A 6,000-nucleotide genomic window follows, 5' to 3' on the forward strand; every position below is an offset into this window, starting at 1 on the left:
GAAGGGAGAAAGGTAGAGAGAAAGAAAAGTTTGGAAAAAATGTTAAAAGTAATGGTAAAGGGTACAGTACAGGGATGCTCTGTGAGCTATTTATTAACTTTTCTGTGAGTTTGAAACTCTTCCAAAATAGGAAGTTAAAGACCTGGCTCTCTGTTCTGAATCCTTCTCTTAGAGCTGAACCACAAAGGAGAGGGCTGGCTTCTCTGGTGGGTGTTACGCCTGACCCACCTGATTTCTCTTCCTAACTGTGGCAGTTTTTCTAAACCCTTCTTAAACATTGAAGAAAGTATACTTTCAGTCTACAATCTCTTAAGTTAATGATCTCTCTCAGTTTATTTACAACACTTGGCATTTCAGAGGTGCTAGGATTAGTATATTATTTTTCTACATTTATATTTTATATTTAGGAGGTTATGCTTTTGATTTTTAAAATCTATATCTATATGCCCTTCCAATATTCCCAAAACATTTAAGGTGACTTGCCATTAAGGGTAGACAAGAGAAGCTATAGGAGGCAAATTACACCTATGTTGTTTCCACTATTTGTTAGGCACTATGCTGAACACATTATTTATAAATTTATTACTCATAATATACTGTGATATAGTATATGTATTACTGATGAGAAAAGAGGCTTAGAGAGGTTATGAAAATTTTCCAAGTTCTAATAGCTAGTGAATGGTAGAGTCAGAATTTGAACCAATGATTGTCTAGTTTCAAGTTCAATCTCTTTTTACTGCTGTGCTGCTCTCCACATATCACATACCTCTACATAAATTAAAGATAAAAGTCCATTTAGTGAAGACAGGATGGGTAGAAAATATTATATAAACATTGGATACATGAGTGATATAATTGCAAAAAAAGATCTTTTCCTTCATGCAAAAAAGGAAGGATAACAGTGTATCCGGAGAAATAAATGACCGACTGGAACCAAATCCTAAGAGTTTTCAAGATTTTGGTGTTCTCTACCTCTAGCATTCCAGGACTTAGAGGACATGCTGGTTTTCAAATGCTTCCTGATTTAAACTACTTTTAATAGAAATGGAAAATTATTTTTATTTCAGAATTTTACCACACACCCTGAAAAAGATGCATGTATGGGGCATGTGCCAAGCTCTTTCAGCACTGGAAAATAATGGTCTAGAAACTGGTATGACTCTTAAAGGAGAAAATTTTAAGTAATCTCTGGTGAGCCAAACCTAAATATCATTTCTGAGAGAACTGACCAAAAGAGAACTGTAATAAAGGACAGAAATGGGGATCCAGCCATTATTTATTTGGGAATCCTCAGTTCAGATCTGTAAGGTGTTTTCTCAACTCCCGTTAACCTGTCCCCATCCATATGCATGATTTCATGAGTCGATGAATCATAAGTGTATTTACTCAATGCAGTATTCACTTACTATCTTCCAGGCATTGTTGTAGGTACTGAGGTTATGTAAGTGAACAAGACAGACAAATATTTTTAGGGCTTATATTCTAAAAAAGGAGGAAAATAAACCATTGGAGAAGGTCGTGTCATATTTTGGCAAGTGTGCTATGAAGAACATATGTGTGGCATATGAAGCTGAACAACATGAAAGGACTATGGGTGTCCAGGAAAGGCCTCTCTGAATTAGCTGATGGTTATTGTACAACTTGACACACTGTGGGTTCCATCTAAGCCGAGGAGGAACCAGGTTCAGCAGGTGGAATGACAGGTGCAAAAACCATGAGACAAGCAAGTTCTTGGTGTTTCCTAGGAAAAGAAAGAAAGCCAGTCAAGCAGGGTTATATTGAATGAGGATAAAAAAGGTAGAAAATAATGTCAGCAAATTAGGAACAGCCATGATAGGCTTTGGTAGGTAGTATGGATTGTGTTCTAAACACGATGGGCAGTCATTGGAGGGTGTTAAACTGGGATATTATATGATCTATTATATATTTTAAAGTGATCTTTGTGGCTTCTCTTGGGAAGTGGATTATAGAAAGACAAGAGTAGAATAGCTGAGAGGATGTGGTAGGCTATGACAATAATCTAGCTGTAGCAGTGGAAACGAGGGGACAGATTTACATTTTGGGGGTAGAGCAGTCAGGTAGGATGGACTGACTGATGGATTAGAAGAGAATGAGGAAATCAAGGACGACCATCTAAATTTTTGGCTTAAATAACTGGGTTGGATGCTTGTGCCATTATGTAAGAAAATGACCTTACTAAGGTGTTAGGTTTTTTCCCTTCTGCTCCATTGGGTCATTTAAATGGCAAAAATTTCCAGAAGCATCAAATGACTTTTTTCCTAGCATGTATGTTTCATCAAAAAATCATAGTACCAGTCTTTTCTAATATTATATAAATAAAATAAGAAAAGCTTGCATGTGTTATTTTTGAGGCTTAATTGATACCAAATTAAAGATGATGTTGATATTAAGAATTAATTTTTTAAAAAAGAATTAATTTTTAAAAAAAATTAATTTTAGGACTTTCTAAGTATAGTATTCAATCACAGACAAATGTTGACCCATAGATTAACAAACATTGATGACTATCCAACATCCAAAACTATGTCTGGTACTATGTCAAAAAATAAAAGTTTTTGAAGAAATGTATGAATTAAGCGATCAAATGCTTCCCAAGAAATGTGCTATGAAATCTGGGAAGCCCCATGATATCGTCTTTGAATAACTATAGCAAGTGACCAGAAAGGAGGAAATCCATTTCCTAGAAACTCTTAAGTTGAGTGTCAAGGCTCTTAAAATAAAGTGAAATATTTCATCCTCCTGGTGCAGGAACAGATAGAGGCAACATCTCTTCCTTAAGTATTGACAGCCACAGTTTTGTGAAAACTGTACCAGGATCAACAAGGTTCTACTGAGATTGTTTTGAAGACTTTAGGCTTAGCAGGACTACAGAGGATGCTCAGAGCAGCAGGTGTTCTCAGGGGGGCCCTGACCCAAACTATGTATTTTGGGCTGAGTCAGTCTCAATGGCAGTCTGAGTTCTGACTAGTTTCTTTAAGCTCTTGTTGCTGAGTTTATTTTGTTATCCTCGAACTTGTAACCAAATAAGGCTTTGCATAAAGTCATTAGACCATAGTCTTTGTATAATTAAGCCCAGTCTTTGTCTAAGTTTATTTATACAAATATACTACTTTACATGGTAAATACTAAGACTTAGTTTTTTATAGAACGTCGTTAGAACTTTAGGTTTGAAAGTATGCTCTTCGTTTTTTTTTTTTTTTTTTTTTTTTTTGCCATTAACCTGTTTATTCTCCTGCTGCTTATTTTGCTTTTGCTGTTGTCTGTGTATATGTACAATCTGATTTTATATACTTTTGTTGTTTCCTGGGTTTTATAATGTATAAGAGAATCTTTCATAGGGAATAAGTGGAGGAATAAGCCAAGTAAGTCTCAATTCTTAAGCAAGCCAGCTCTGAGGACTAATGGTTTGTTAGACTGGTGACCAATTCATGAAAAGTTAGTTGGTCAAACTTTACCCTGGGTGACCTAAAAGTCTTTCATGAAAATCCTCCCTTTTTCGTCAATTTGTGAAAGAAGTTTCCTTTGTTTACTCTGCATTCCAGCATAAACACCATAAGATTGTTGATCATATGGTCCCTTCCAAGCCTCTGCTTGGTTTGGGAACACAAGACATTATTTGTAAGCACATACTATTCACCAGTCTTAGTGGCCTTTATTTCTTGTCTGTTTTTGGTTTTTCTGTGTCAGAGTAACAACCTCCTATTGGAAGATCTTGCTTCCCCAAACCACTATATAAAATTAGCAGTCTGTTTTTCCTGATCAGCATAGCTCTCCCTTATTATAAAGATCATTAATTTGCCTTTTTATTTTAGATATTGAGAGGTGTTCTCATAATCCTTTGATAATTCTGGGTTTGTCACTGTCTGGAATATAAAGACAAAGATAAATTTACTGCTTATTAGAGTAAGGCAGAATTGTGTTTGTCAGATACAGTCTACCCAGTGAGAGAACCCTGTTACTTTTATACAGGGTTTTGAGAAGCATGGAGTTTGGGGATACGTAGATTTTCAGAGATTCAAATGGTTTGACCACATCTATATATGTGTGGTAACTGTTGATTGGTTGGCCTTGAATAGTGTGTTTATTGGAATGAGTTCATTCCTGATTGTCTGACATCCAAAACCAAAAAGTTCTCACTGACTGGCTTGTAAAAGTGTTCACAAGACACAAGACACAAGACGGATTTTCAGTAACTGATGAATAGGTTTAAAACCAGTTCTGGGGGCTACTTGTTGACATAGCTGTGGGACAGTCAGTCATTTCCTAGGAGTGTGGGAACCTCTCTTTGTTTTCAGACCCTGTTCTCTTTCTCATTCAACCAAAGTTGCTTCTATCAAGAGAAGGGTTTCTCAACTTCAGCATTACTGATATTTTGTATCAGATAATTCTTTGTTGCATGTATTTGTGGTGGGGAGGCTGTTCTGTGTATGGTAGGATATTTAACAGTGTTTCTGGCCTCTACCTAATAGATGCCAGTGGCACCACCTTCCCACCGGTCATGGCAACTAAAAATGGGCTCTAGACTTTGCCAAATGTCCCTGGTGGAGTTGGGGACTCAAGGCAAGATCACCCAGATAAAAAACCATGGGTTTAGGGCTTCCCTGGTGGCGCAGTGGTTGAGAGTCCGCCTGCCAATGCAGGGGACACGGCTTTGTGCCCCGGTCCGGGAAGATCCCACATGCCGCGGAGCAGCTGGGCCTGTGAGCCGTGGCCGCTGAGCCTGCGCGTCCGGAGCCTGTGCTCCGCAATGGGAGAGGCCACAACAGTGAGAGGCCCACGTACCGCAAAAAAAACCCCAAAAAAACAAAAAAAACAAAAAAAAAACCCCATGTGTTTAGAGATGAGTGTCTCTAGTAAAGCCTAGACTTCAGAAAGGGACCACTAAAGGCTAAATTGGAAGGGTCAGATCTTAAAGAGGAAAAGTGTGAAGACAAGAATAATAAACCGGAGTATGCAAAGGACTGTGTAACATACAGGACAATTCATGTTTTCCGGTGGTTTTGTGAGGAAGCTGTTTACTTCGTGTCATCATCTTGTTGCAATGATCTTGAATAAGCAGTAAATTTCCACGGACTGTCTGCTTGGGGAGGGTCACTGAAACCTCTACTTATCTAAATGGAGTAACTTTCCAGTTCTAATACAAGGTCCCTTCCATTTTTTTCCCCAGAGAATTGGGTCTGACAAGGACAATAATATTTGAGTAAGAGGCAAAGCCTGCATAATTCAAATCTGTGAATAAATGTTCCAGTTAAATATGTCCTTATATCACTGGATACATATGTTGGAACGTTTTCAGTAGAGATCACAAATATAATGGGCTTTTGTTTTGTTTTTGCCACTGTGAATGTTTTGGATTTTTATCGGGACATGATTCAATCAATACAGAAAATCAACAATAGATATATATCTATAAACAATATATAGAAGCAATTAATAAAATCCATTTGGAGATACTCAGAGGATCCCTTATAGCATGATTCTACTCCATGCTTCACCTTTATAAGGATATAAAAGTATATAACATTCTATAAAATTTATAAAAGATTGAAGTTATGTGAGGTGCTGCCACTCAGATAAAATAGCTGCTGATATTGGTTATGATTCTTTCTGTCCTTGCTCTATGTTCACACCCATACATACATGCATTAAATTTTACGTAGATGGAATCATATGTCTTGGACAACGTGTCATGTCAAAAGTGTTTTATGTACGTGTGTGTATGTATAATCAAGGTATCTAAACATTTTTCTATTGTATATTTGTACCATAATTTAAATGGTTAGCTATCTATTGATGGGCATGCAAGTTTTTATATAATATTTTTACTAAAATCATAATACAATAAATATATGTTTATTTATGTCTTTTTATAGATATTACTACAGGGCCAAAATTTCTATGCATTGAAATTTTGATTCATATTGCCAACATGGCCCTCAGAATTCCCTAACACTTGTACTGAGCTAGTAGTCCTAAAAA

The sequence above is a fragment of the Aethalodelphis obliquidens genome, unplaced genomic scaffold (assembly GCF_003676395.1).
Source record: "Aethalodelphis obliquidens isolate GAN/ISIS:26980383/991018 unplaced genomic scaffold, ASM367639v1 scaffold12, whole genome shotgun sequence".
Classification (NCBI taxonomy): Eukaryota; Metazoa; Chordata; class Mammalia; order Artiodactyla; family Delphinidae; genus Aethalodelphis; species Aethalodelphis obliquidens.